Source organism: Hyperolius riggenbachi, chromosome 1 (genome assembly GCF_040937935.1).
Source record: "Hyperolius riggenbachi isolate aHypRig1 chromosome 1, aHypRig1.pri, whole genome shotgun sequence".
NCBI lineage: Eukaryota > Metazoa > Chordata > Amphibia > Anura > Hyperoliidae > Hyperolius > Hyperolius riggenbachi.
Window position 1 is genome coordinate 563554459 of NC_090646.1, and position 14391 is coordinate 563568849.

At 46.5% G+C, this 14391-nt stretch overlaps 1 long non-coding RNA gene across 2 annotated transcripts in view; it reads left to right on the plus strand.

Annotated features, from left to right (window-relative positions):
• LOC137557556 (uncharacterized) overlaps positions 1-9112 on the plus strand; it is a 44902-nt gene extending 35790 nt beyond the window's left edge. For both annotated transcript variants that reach the window (XR_011029591.1, XR_011029590.1), the window contains exons 7-8: positions 6487-6624; positions 8854-9112. This is a non-coding gene — a long non-coding RNA (uncharacterized lncRNA). The remainder of the gene's footprint in view (positions 1-6486; positions 6625-8853) is intronic.
• Positions 9113-14391: the final 5279 nt, after the last annotated feature.

A 14391-nucleotide genomic window follows, 5' to 3' on the forward strand; every position in this document is an offset into this window, starting at 1 on the left:
TGTGGAATTCCAATAAAATTGATTCATGTTTGTGGCAGTATTATGACAAAATGTGGAAAACTTCAAGGGGGCCGAATACTTTTACAAAAAAGGAGTACAGGGAGCGCAAGACTGGTTCCAAAAATGAGTACAAAATTTATTAGAAAAAGCTACATACAGTGAACACACATACACGCCCCCTTTAAAAACAAGCAAAAGATCCTGGCCATGGATCTAATAGGAAAACCCACAGTCCCCTCAGGAGTGCACTCCTATATAGAAAAAAGGACTGACATGTCCAGATACAATCTTCAGGTCCATATACTGTATAGCCAGGTAGTAGGCAATTCCCAGAAGTAACATACATTTTCTGCACCATACACAATTAGATCCTCCCGTGTGCTGTGATCAAAAAGCACGCCTCTGTGTATAATACACTGACGCCCTCATTACAGACACATAATGTTCGTGTCTAACCTCTACTCATGCACATAATCCCCTAGAAAACGGGGCACCGGAGACTCACATGACCCAGCAACAGTGCGGACATCACCAGCACGGAGGATTCGGAACCCTCTATTCCTGCGGCACGATCATAGCGTTGAAACCGGCCAATCTAGGCGTAATAAAGCTGGCATATAGGCATCTGGTGTGTGGAAAAAGGAGGAGGAAGAGAAGCTGAGGCACGGGGAACGCTAGTGCGGCGTAGGCTTCCGGGTACAGCCTCCTCGCGTGACGCGTTTCGTGACTTCCTCAGACGTGACGTCAGCGGCGTGGTTGCGCCCTTATATAGCCATAGCAACCACGTCGCAGGCTTGGTTTGATGCCTGGAGAGATATTAGTTTAAAAACAAGTCACCAATGCGATTTTAACAATTAATCATCAGCAGTAAGGGTCACTAGTATACGTTAGAAAGATGTTTCTGTTGTTTACATTTAGGTCAGCAATAAACAAATCCAGATCCTGTTTGGTACCCCTCCACAGCACAGACATCATCCACAAACCTTAACCAGAGGGCTACGTGTTCCCGGTACCCAGGCCTGCCCCTCACCACCTCCTGCTCCCAATAACCTAGGTGGTGGCAAGCATAGGCAGGGGAACATTCAGCCCCCATGGTCACCCCCCTCTTCTGTCTATAAATGGATCCACCAAATTCAAAATTTATGGGGATATATAAACTAAATATCAGCCCCCGACGGGGCGATTATGATAAACAACTTTTGCAGAAGGAGTCAAAGTTTATATATGATTGGCAGTCTATCCCCGCAGGGTCGGAGTAAGGACTTGAACTTAAGTGTTCTTGTGACTGTAATCCAATAGTAAGTGATAGAACTTGACTCTGGAAGCTCAATCCTCTACGGGAGAGCCAGTGCTGGTGCAACTTCTCCAAGCAGGCACACCACCCCTGCTCCACACAGTGATACAGAGTATAGTATAGTAGAAGGAGGCACTCCACAGGCAAGAGCTTGCATTCAGTTTTATTGCATGTCGATACACACTACATGTTTCGGGCTCCGCCCTTCATCAGGTGTAACCTCCCACCACCTCCACCTTCAATTTATACTCCTGACCCCACCCTCTCCGGGCGGGTCAGTCACCACGTGAACATACTGATATTTACTTTAAACATCACATCCTTAATAATAATCTGTTACTTCACAGATAATATGGAGCTATCACCTACATCAGGTATAATCTGTTACTTCACAGATACTATAAAGCTATCACCTACATCAGGTATAACCAGAACAATTTCAAAAATACACAATGATGATAAATCAACATAGACTAAAAATTAAACATAAAAATCAGTGTAAAGCAAGCCCCCAAGGAGGGGAAAGAAAAAATGATGATGGATGTGCTCAGGCGGAGAGGGTGGGGTCAGGAGTATAAATTGAAGATGGAGGTGGTGGGAGGTTACACCTGATGAAGGGTGGAGCCCGAAACATGTAGTGTGTATCGACATGCAATAAAACTGAACGCAAGTTCTTGCCTGTGGAGTGCCTTCTTGTGACTCTACCCTCATTGCGCTGTGCCACTCTGGCTTACTGCTGATGATTAATTGTTAAAAGCGCATTGGTGACTTGTTTTTAAACTAATATCTCTCCTGGCATCTAACCAAGCCTGCGACGTGGTTGCTATGGCTATATAAGGGCGCAACCACGCAGCTGACGTCACGTCTGAGGAAGTCACGTGTTTAGTGACGAAACTTGTCACGTGAGGAGGCTGTACCCGGAAGTCTATGCCGCCCCAGCGTTCCCCGTGCCTCTGCTTCTCTTCCTCCTCCTTTTTCCGCACACCAGATGCCGATATGCCCGCTTTATTACGCCTAGATTGGCTGGTTTCAACACTATGATCACGCTGCAGGAATAGAGGGTTCTGAGTCCTCCGTGCTGGCAACGTCCGCACTGTTGCTGGGTCACGTGAGTCTCCGGTGCCCTGTTTTCTAGGGGATTATGTGCATGAGGAGTAGAGGTTAGACACGAACATTGTGTCTGTAATAAGGGCGTCAGTGTGTTATACACAGAGGCGTGCTTTTTGATCACAGCACATGGAAGGATCTAATTGTGTATGGTGCAGAAGATTTGTTACTTCTGGGAATTGCCTACTACCTGACTCAGGGCTGCCATCAGAAATTTTGGGGCCCCTCACACATCATCAGGACTGGGCCCCCCGGCCCACCCACTGGCTACTGTGTCCACCCACTAGCCACTCCACCCCGTGCCCGCCAGTAACTTTCATAGCATAGGATTAAGGATATCTTAGTGGAAAACGGGGGGAGCAGGCATGTGTAGTGGGCTCTCCTCATGGCCACTGCTTCCTCCGTTCTCCTCTGTCCCTTTCCGTTAGTCAGTAGCGACTCCCCGAACTTCTGGGTCGGGCGGTGGCGGCTTTCTGTGCAGGTGATGCCCAGTAAAGCATATCCTTGTATGCATTTACGTGGACAGGAGCACTCTGCGCATGCTCACTACGTAGCTGTGACATCACAGCTACATAGTGCGCTTGCACAGAGCACTCCCGCCTGGCTGCGTAAACGCATACAAGGATACGCTTCGCCAGGCAGTGCCTGTGCAGTAAACCATCACCACCCCGACCCAGAAGTGAGTTTGGGGAGTCGCTATTGACTAGCGGAGGGGGACGGAGGATCGGTGGCCATGTGGAGTGCCCACTACACATGCCTGCTCCCGCCGCTTTTTCATATTTTCCACTAAGGTATTCTTTTTAATGCCAGTGCGTTGGCAGGGCCAAATTTGTACTTTTTACCGCCCAAGGCCCAGTGCCTCCGGTTGCCCCATGAAAACAGCTTGACTATGATTGGGTTATCAGACATAGGAAAAGGAAGGAGGTTAGAGATACTGATAGATCAGGGTACTGTATTAGGTATTTACAAACAAATTGTAGTTTAGTTAGTAGGAGAGATTAAAGGCTAGGCATTTTGGCCAAAGGGGGAGGCTAGGAATTAGATAATAGGATTATGGGATATAATAGAATTATGGGAAAAGGGATAACATTTTCAAGTTAAGTTTACTGATCACAAGATTAGGTGATTAAATTGACTGAGAACAGTCAGGGACATGACTATGTACTCTTTAAAGTGCTGCAGAAGGGTCAGTGCTATATAAATACATAATAATAATATGGTAGGACATTAGACTATCTCTATGGTAGGTATTAGATTGTGAGCTCCTCTGAGGACAGTCAGTGACATGACTATGCACTCTGTAAAGTGCTACAGAAGATGTCAGTACTATATAAATACATAATAATAATAATATGGTAGGACATTATACTATGACTATGGTAGGATTAGATTGTGAGCACCTCTGAGGACAGTTAGTGACTTGACTATGTAATCTGTAATGTGCTGCGAAACATAATAATATGGTAGGACATTACTATGGCAGGAATAACAAAAGGAACACCCCATGTGTGAATAGCAGAGTAAAGGTTGGCCATACATGAAAATTGGTTGCATTCTTGATCGTGCATGCTGCAAGATGTTGGGCGACTTGCACGATTGAGTGCGCGGCGGGAATGGCGTGCAACTTCCTGACAAACGACGAACGCGTCGAAACCCTCGGCCCTGTCCCCCCAATGAAGAATGTCCCCCTGGTGCCCTGTGTAAAGTATACATTAACCTGTCTGTGGCCTACGCTTGTCCCTCCACTGCTCCGAGCGCATTCTCCTCTCCATACACACACGCCCCATGTGGTTTCCTAGTAGAGGTGCGCGTGTGACATCACACATGCCCTTACTAGTAAACATCGTGGGGTGAGCATGTATGCAGAGGAGATATCCCAGGGGCAACGGGGGACAAGCACAGGCCACGGACAGGTAATGTATACTTTACACAGGGCACCGGGGGATTCGACATTTACATTAGGGGGGACAGCGTCAGGGCAGCGAGGCGACGCACAAGGCTGATTCCATATCTATTTCAGCATGAAATTGATCGAGAATCGGCCTGCGGTGTAAGGGCAGCTGCCAGATCTCTCTCTTACTAGATTTGATAAGAGAGAGATTTTTATCTCTTGGTTGAATCTGTCCATACATTGCTAGATGTATGGCTACCTTTAAGCCTCATCTACACGTGTAGGTGAGGCGGCGATCCGGCGGCTCGATTAGCCGCCGGATCGCCTCTTCCGTGTTCCCGCCGCGCGGGCGCTGGATTCGATACCCCGCTTGTCCCCGCCGGCGCCGCTTATCTTTCGCTAGATTCCCTGCCATTGTCCCCTCGTGGGAAGCGAGCCGGGAATCGGCGGAAGCAAGATCCGTCCTGTCGGATCTTATCGATCGAGCCGCATCAGCGCGTGTAGATGCGGCTTTAGGGAATGAAGGGAAATGACTGTGTGGGGGGAGGAGAAGGGGAACACTGCATAATTAACAAACTGAAATGTGAGAGAGAGCTGAACTGTGATGAGACAAGTGATAGGAGCCAGGCAGCTAACAGGACAGGAGGGGAGAGCCAGGCAGCCCTGTTTCAGCAGCTTCTGATGTCACAGCTGCTCAGGCTGGGGGAGAGGGAGACAGCTGGTCACTGAATCTACAGCAGCTCAGGACCAAGTGTGTGTGTGCAAAATACCTGCAGATCTGCACACAATGCACTCTCTCCTAGTCTGATCTGTGCTGTCTGTCTAACTTCTTCCTCCTCCTGGCTCAAATCTCGGCTTGTCTCCTCTCAGCCCCGCCCCTCAGTGTCAGAGAGGAGAGGAGGGACTCTCCTCTCTGCCGTGCACCACGCTGGAGAGACTGGGGACAGAGGCAACAACCCCAGCTCTCCTGCTGCTCAGACAGCATTGTGGAAATCCGGGGGCCCCCGGCCCCCTGTAGTTCCCTGAGAGCATGCGGCCCATCACTGTTGTGATGGCTGTCCCTGCTACCCCCTCCCCCCCCCCCCCCCCCCTGATGGCGGCTCCGACCTGGCTATGCAGTATATGGGCCCGAAGATTGTATCTTGTCGGTCCTTTTTTCTATATAGGAGTGCACTCCTGAGGGGACTGTGGATTTTCCTATTAGATCCATGGCCAGGATCACTAAAGGCTGAAGTGGTTAAAGTGAAAAATAAGAAAATATACTATTTATCTGTTTTCAACCCTTATAGTTTTAAAAAGAAACCATGCTACTGTAGATAAAACCCACACATATTTGCTCATTAGTCCTGGTTATTACAACATTTAAAGAACTCAAGTGAAAATAATGTACTTTACTTTTTGTCCACAAGATGTCCCCACGATTAATGCCTGTGTACTGTGTATCTGTTTTTACTTACATTTTATGAATGACCTCCAACATCTCGCTAATGCTGGTGATCATTCATTACTGACACTTTGATTGGCTTTGGGAACACATGTTCCCATTCACCGATCAGCGTTCTAACTGCCAGCATTGGGGAAGAATGGCGAAATATGTAAGCCCCTACAGCTAAGATGAACTCTCAAGGGGCGTAGATATACTGTTGTTCTTTTGATTGTATGCCTAATTGTGCATGACATTCCTTCATGAATATGGCTGTGGAAGACACAGAGGCATATTCTGTATACAATGACCTCTGTGGCCTTCTATAGCGCGTCCAGCAGCGGCTCCCAGTCTTTGTCCCTTCCCTCCAATTGGCTTACAGAGGCGGTGAGGGAAGGGACACAGGCGGGAGGCAGCGCTATACAGAAGGCGGGGAGCGGCGGTGAGTGGCAGGGCAGAGGTAAATAACAGGCTAGCGACAATGTGCATGTCGCTAGCCTGGCGCTTTTTTTTATAATGGGGGGACAGCAGAGTCGGGGGGGATGGACGCACTATAGAAGGACACAGGCTGGTCATTGTATACAAATAGGATATCACAAACCCACCTCGGGTTCTCTTTAAAACATTCATTTGTGCAGTAATACTGGTGTTTTTTTTGTTTTTTTTAATCTTTTTGTTATGAACACCCATTTTGCAACTCAAATATGTTATCTGCTGCTCAACTGAAGAATGGAAATATTTGTAGAAATAACTGGCTTTTTGCTTTCACAGAGAACTGAAACTCCAGAGTATCTTCCCAGATAACGTTGGCCATGTGAAAATCTCTGATTTTGGTTTGGCTTTGACCATATGTTTGGAGAATTTGTGGCCATAGACTTTGCTGGATTACATCATAACGTGGTCCTAAAGGTGAGGGTTATGCTTCCCATACCACATTGTTGCACTACAGGGAGTCCCCTGTTTTGCCGACACACAAAGCAGGCTGTGCTTTACTGCTTCTTCCACCCAATAGGATCCCCAATGGGTTAGTAACTTCACCACATTGCCTGAAAGTGGGAAGCAAACAGATGAGTTGGAATGGAGATGCAATAGAAATAGTAAAAGTTGAGTTGTGCATTTTTGTTTTGTTTTGTTTTTTTTTCTTAAGATATGCCATGTATTCCTGTACTTTTATATAACATTGGTTGTCTACTTTGGTACTGGGTGGCTTGCTGGATAGCACTTTTCCCTTCAGTGCTAGGGTTCCTAGTTTAAAGTGAAACCGTGATCAAGGATTGAACTTCATCCCAAATCAGTAGCTTTAAAACCAAGCTTTGACACGATGGGGTTGAGGTGTGCAACGAGCTCATGGATTACTTATGGAAGTAGCGGTGTTGTAAGTTACACGCATGTTGTTAGTATAACAAGTGGTACTCTACTTGTTTAACGTGTTACTGAAGCAACATGCATGATAGCAACTAAAGTTGAGCTATTTGCACTACATGTGCTATTTTAACGGCTGGTTGGTGAATCATCCACAGTGTGTGTGGAGTTTGTATGAGCTCTGCGGGCTTGTGTACATTTTGGCTGGATACTTTGGTTGCCTCCCAGAACCCAAAAACATACAGGTAGGTTACTTGGTCCCCCATTTTTTGTTTTGTTTGAGGTTTGCACACAAACCATTGCAGTTGCCTGCAGAGCTATGTAGAGTTGTTAAGTGGCTGACAGGCAGGAGGGTTAAGGAGAAAAAGGGCCTCTGCCAGCACTCCTACAAGATGATCTGGCAGTCTGGATCTCTTGTAGAAGCGTGGGAGGTATTGGGGTGCTGCCAGTATAAATAGTTGATCCCCAATAATCTCCAGCAGACTTAGGCAGCCTCCAACTATCGGCCAGCACTTATAGGTGACCCCAAATATCTGCCAGCAGTCCTATAAGCCTCCCCATACCTGCCAATATTAATTGGTAACACCAATTATTTTATAGCAGTCGTAAGTGGTGCTTCCCAGTATCTGGCTGTGGCCATATGAGCCTTCCTAAACCAACATTGATAGCTAACCCCCAATATTTTTCAGCAGTCTTACATGGCCCCCATTATCTCTCAGCAGTCGTAGGCAGCTCCCAATATTTGTCTGCAGTCATAGGTGACAAAAGTCTTTATCAGAGGTGATCCCTGCCATCATCAGCAGTTACCACCTACTAAAGATCTATAGATATGCTGTGGGGTAAACTCGAAAGCTAGAAACGCACTAAAAGCTGGGGCTAGGCCAGCAAAATGGCCCCAGTCCTCTCCTGCATGCCCTATTCTTGGCAGAGGTGCCTCCTTGGCTGAGAACCATCTAGAGGCTGCACATTATCTGTCCTGTTGCAGCCTCCGCACGGTGTCCATACTCCTCCGGATATATATTTGATATTCCCCTCCCCGGTCTCAGGTTTCCTTTAAGTTTTAATGGTTTTTGTAATTCAACCACATAGTGCCTTTCTGCCTCTACTGCACATTGTGTGATATCCAATTGGTAATCTAAAAGTCCATAGAATTTTATATTGTTCATATTAAACTTTTTTTCCAACCATATGATGCTTCTTCTATCTAGAGACACATATTGTAACCTATATAACTGGGGATATCAAAGGGAAAGGTAGTGATGCACATAGATATTTAAAGTGAACCCTAGGCAGTTAAAAAAAAAATTAGCTTATTTACGGTAGGTAGATGGAAGCCACAGATGCTGCGCAGAGACCCTCTGAACATATCCGACAAGAGCTTATTGGATATATACTCTACCCCTGGCCATGCTCCCTGACGTATTGCACCTGCACAAGTATGGCTGCATCTGCACAAGCAGAAGCTTTCAGAGTCCCAGGCAGCGGTGTTGTTCTTCAAGAGGACATGGGAAACCCTCTTAGGTTTTGGATTAGCCTATCTTCTACTTACCTGTCAGATCTGTGTTTTTTTGTTGTTGTTGGTTTTTTTTTGTTTCTGCTTACAGTAAGCGATAGGAACATGGTATAAAAGTAATTTATAGTGCATTTTATTTCTGGGGGAAAAATGTACATTTTATATGTATTTTAAATTTTATTATTTTTTGCAGTAGCATTGTATTCATATTCTCATAAGTAACACGATTAATAATCATGGCTTCTACATTTTATCTTTTTTAGAAAATGATCAGAAGTCCTCTCAAATACGGATTTAAAAAAATGTCATATCCCAGAGCCCGAGGGGCAACCTGGTGAGATTCCAGCGCCCTCGCTGTCTGTTTTCCAAGGACAGAAGCTGTGGAGTGGCCTGAAGAGGAGGCACAGACAGTTGGCAGCTAAAAACAAGCAGGACCACAAAAGGAAAAACAAACTTTTTTGATGATGATAGATTTAACTTTCTGTGGTAACATTTTTCAAATAAAGTAACATTTCTATACAAGTTTTTGTCCAAATTTATTGTGCTACAGGTCTTTGATTATAAAAAATCCAATAAGTGTTTATTTATTGGTTTGGGTAAAAGAAGACAACCCAAGTTATTCCACGAGGGGCATAGTGAGTTCATAGAAAATTTTATTTTTTTGTCAGAAAAAAAAAATTTCTGCTAACTTATGACAAAAAAAAAATCTTCTGTGAACTCGCCATGCCCCTCAGTGAATACCTTGGGGTGTCTTCTTTCCAAAATGGGGTCCTTTGTGGGGTCTGTACTGGCATTTTAGGGTCTCCGCAATCATTACATATATGGCCAGTATGAGGAGTTTCTGCTATACTCCTTATATTGGGCATACGGGTGATGCACTTTTTTTTTTTCTATGAATGGAAAAATAAACGTCAAAGATTTGCTTATTCGCATTGATCAATGTGGATGAAAAAATATCTCCCAAAAAATTTGAAAAAAAGAGAGGCAAGGCATCTGCCAGGACATAGGAGCTCCGCCCAAACTGTCCAAACCCACTTGGCTCGTATGCCCTGGCACAACCAATTTCTCCATTCACATCGTTCGATGTGGATGAAAATTTTTTTGCCAATCTTGACACAAAGTGCTTGCCAAACTCCAACACCTCCCCTCAGCTCATATGCCTCGACAAACGTATCTTACTGCGGAGGAGAAATCTAGTCTGCATTGCTGCATGCACCGACTTGTGTGTAATCTGACAGATGTGCAATGCTTCTGTCAGAATGCGCCATCAGTGCTGCAGCTGGTCGGTCCACCTGGAAGAGGAAAAGATGGAAAAAGAGAAGAAAAGCAAGCAGCAATGCAATAAATTCATTAACATTAACTTTGATAAACTTTATTGAACCTTTTTAACCAAACATTAACATTTGGAACGTTTAACTTTTTTGCTTACCTGTGTTTTTTTTTTTTTTTTTTTACTTACCTTCCAAAGACAAGTTTCTCCTTCCCCATGGGACAGTGTGCAAAGCACAAATCGCACAGAGATGTGGCAAAGTACACTATGCACTTTGTCCCAAGTGATAGGAGAGGTTTCTGGCAGCCCTGTGTATTGAGGGTCTCTCGAAACCTGATGTCTGGTTTCACACTGCATATTGGCGTATCCGGTAGGTTGCGCCCGCCGCACCGCATCGCTGAAAACGGACCTTCAGGGAATACCGCATTAGTACATGGTATTCCCTGTCTGGCATTTGACCAAGTAGGAAGTAAAAAATATTTGCGTCGCCATAGACTAACATGACTTCTGAGCTAACTCAAATCGCCGCAGGAGCCACGCAGTAGCATAGGTATGCAACAGCATTAAATCAACCACTTCCGGCGTAGTGGGGACCGCAAAGTGGGACTTTTGCTATGCAATTTGCCACAACGCCTTGCCATACACTAACATGACTTCGGGGCCGACAAAAATCGCCGCAGGAGCCGCGCGTAACGTAGGTATGCACTAGCATTGAGTCAACCACTTCCAGCGTAGCGGGGACTTTCGCTAGGCAATTTGCCGCAATGCATCACACCAGTGTGAATGAGCCTTAAGAGACCTTTGTGTGCCTACTGCTATGTCTCGAGTTTCCTACTTCTAATAGCATATCTGTGAGTGGTACTTCTCAAAACACTCCCCTATGCATAGGGCAAGCTGTTCAGGACAGGTTGGACAGTAAACAGTGGTGTAATGCCTTATTCCAGCCTTCTTGCTGACACAAGCTTTTCTTGGGCTGCGTTGAGATGGGGCACTCGAAAAGACCTAAACATAGTGACTTTCATGTAGCCGGCTAACCACAGCAGTGGCTTTGGGCACGGCCCCTCCTGGATACAGGAGTTCCGAAATGATCTCTTCCTGAAATTGAAGAAAGGATCCCATTCTCTCAGCCATACTGTAGAGAACAAAACTATTGTACATTGCCAATTTAATCAAATATACAGACACCTTTTTATACCAGCGCCTGGTCCTACAGTAAATTTAAATAGGGAGCCAACATCTGGTCATTGAAGTCCACCCCTCCCATGTTTAAATTATAGTCGTGGAAGGCGAGGGGCGTTTTTTAACGACTCCTATTGCTCATTCAATTTGGACTGTTGTGTCTCCGTGAATGGTGGACAGAAGATAAACGTCCCTCTTGTCCTTCCTTTTTCACTGCAAGAAGGTCTTTGTTACGCAAGGCAGCCCTCCTCCGTGCTAATCCGGTACTACTGAGTCATTGGGGAAGTCCCGGCAACTAGGTCGCACGGTGCCACAACAGGGAATTCCGACTAACTTTAAATGCTGATAGAGGGCCACACTTGTGTAGTAGTTGTCCACGTAGAGATGGTACCCATTCTGGAATAGGGGTGACACCAAGTCCCACACAATCTTGCCATTGCTTCCCAAGTAGTCAGGGCATCCGACCTTCTTTTCCTTTATAGATCATAAAACGATAAGTATAGCCTGTGGCCCTTTCAAAGCTTATACATCTTGACCACATACCGGGCATGTTTGTTTGGGATATATTGTTTGATGCCAAGGTGCCCGGTAAAATGTATCAGGGACTCGTCTACGCAGATGTTCTGTTTAGTAGTGTAAGCATCTGCAAACTTTGATGAAAAGTGGTCTATGATGGGCCGAATTTTGTAGAGCTGGTCATAAGCAGGGTGGCCTCTTGGATGACAGGTTGTGTTGTCTCTGAAGTGCAGGAAGCGCAGGGTCATCTCAAAACATGTCCTGGACATGGCAGCATAGTACATGGGCATGTGATGTATTGGGTGCGTAGACCAATAGGACCGCAATACATTTTTTGTAGTTAAACCCATGTTGAGGAGAAGGCCCAAAAAGATTTTAAATTTGGAAACTTGAACTGGTTCCACCGAAAAAGCTAACCATAGTAGCTTCACGGATTCGTGGTGATGTATTGTGTGGCGTAACGGTTGGTCTCTGCCACGAGTAAGTCATAGAGATCCTCGGTAAAGAACAGATGGAAAAAGTCTAGGGCCGATCCTAGATGATCTGTCTCCACCTGGACTCCAGACTGGGCGGTGAAAGGGGGCACCATGCGTGCGGCGGACCCAGGGGGTTGCCAATTGGTATTTGCCAGCACCTCTGAGAGTGTAGTGGTTCTACGGGCCCTTGTTTCTGGTGGCTGTGACCGGGGTCTTACTGCACGTGCCACCGAACCAGTTTCAACTACCATGCTGGTGCTCGCCACTTCACCAGGGTATACGGAAGTACTCGTGCCAAGTCCAGGATGTGCTGCACTGCTGGTGTATGCCTCACCATGAAAACCTGGATTAGCGGTAGCACCACTCTGCTGCCCTTAAGGCTGATCCTGCGGTCCAATGACATGGGGTCTGGTATGCCTGGCGCTATTAGGGACCACAACCTCGTCATCGTTATCAGTCAGAGAGCCACTGCTTTCTACAGGTTTGTGTTCTGACCCAGATGATTCGTCGGATGAGGCGTCCCAATCGCTCTCGGACAGAATCCTGTAGGCCTCTTCCAGGGAATACCCCTTTCTTGCCATGTAGGACTGCTAAATTTAGGGGTTATTCCTCTGAGACTACCCAGGAAAAAGAGAACCTGTCTAGCAAACAGGAGTACTTGTGAAGTCAAAAAGCTGCGATCGCTCAGTTTTGATAAAAAATATCAATACTGATCTTTAGAGCGCCACAGCTATTGTGTTGTGTTTTTTGCAGTGATCCGGAAAAAAATAAATCTGTCACTGTGGTGGGGTTAGCTGAACGCAAGTGTGGGTGAATGATCAGGCCTGATCGGGCAAACACTGCATTTTTAGTGGCGCCTACACTAAGGTGACCCTAATGTACTGATATAGATCTGACTGCGATCAGTACTGATCACTTACAGATACTATATATTACCAATGCTGATTAGCGACAGTGATGACACTAATCAGGGACTAATCAGTGACTGCGGTGTACTGGGCTGGGCGCTAACTACCTAACAAAGGGGCCTAGCTAAAGGTGGCCATACACTGGTCGATGTGCCATTAGATCGACCAGCTGACAGATCCCTATCTGATCGAATCTGATCAGATAGGGATCGTATGGCTGCCTTTACTGCAAACAGATTGTGAATCGATTTCAGCCTGAAACCGATCACAATCTGTTCAGCTGCTCCTGCCGTCTGTCCCCCCCCCCCCCCCCCCCCCCCGTATACATTACCTGAGGCTGGCTCCCGGGCGTCTTCTCCGCACTGCACCGCACCGCTATTCTTGCTCCATCCCGGCGCTTCCTGTGTTACTCCGTGACCAGGAAGTTCAAATAGAGCGCCCTCTATTTCAACTTCCTGGTCACCGGAGTGACACAGGAAGTATAAGCGTACACTGGGACATGCAGAAATGCGGTGCAGCGAGGAGAAGAGGACCCCGGAGCCAGCTTCAGGTAATGTACACATGCTCGGATCGGGCCCGAATCGAACGCCGCAAGCGACGCGCTCCTACCGCCGGGCGATCGAGGGTAATTTCCCGCACAGCGCGATCGACGGACCGATCCGATTTCGGGAGGGAATCGGATCGGCGGGTGCGTTTAGCGCAAGCGATTGGCAGCAGATTCGATCCCAGGATCGGATCTGCTGTCGAAACGGCCGTGAATCGAGCCAGTGTATGGCCTGCTTAACTCACTGACTAGATTAGAACCTGTGGATCTGAGATTGCGGGGATTGCTACGGAGCTGCAACATTTCTTTCATGCATCCAGTGCCCAGATTATGCAGTGATTTAAATGTCAGTAGGCTGAATAGGATCCTCCATTTTATGGGTAGCCAGTGAAGGGAGTGTAGGACTGATGTTACATGGCAGTGACGGGGTTGGTTGGTCAACAGTCTGGCAGCAGTATTCTGTATCAGCTGTATGCGGAACAAGTCCTTTTTTGGAAGGCCGACGTAGAGAACATTACAATAGTCCTGCCAGGATGTAATAAAGGCACGGACGAAGGTTGGCAGATCTTCTGGGCGGATGAGGTGCTTGTTTTTCGCAGTGTCCTTCAGGTTCTGAAGTTTAAATCCCCATCAATTAGAACTCCCAGGCTACGCACATGCGCAGAGCTGTGTAGATCTGTGCCTCCTATACCCAGTGGTGAAGACTGCAGGTAAAGTTGTTTTGTTGTCATGCGCTGCCCTCCGATCAGAAGGACTTCAGTTTTATTTGCATTTAATCTAAGCCAGTTGTCACTCATCCATTGCTGTAGTTCAGCTAAGCAGGCGTTTATAGTTTGAGTTGGGTCTGTCACATCAGATTTGAAGGAAAGATATAGTTGGGTGTCATCAGCATAGCAGTGGTATGTCAG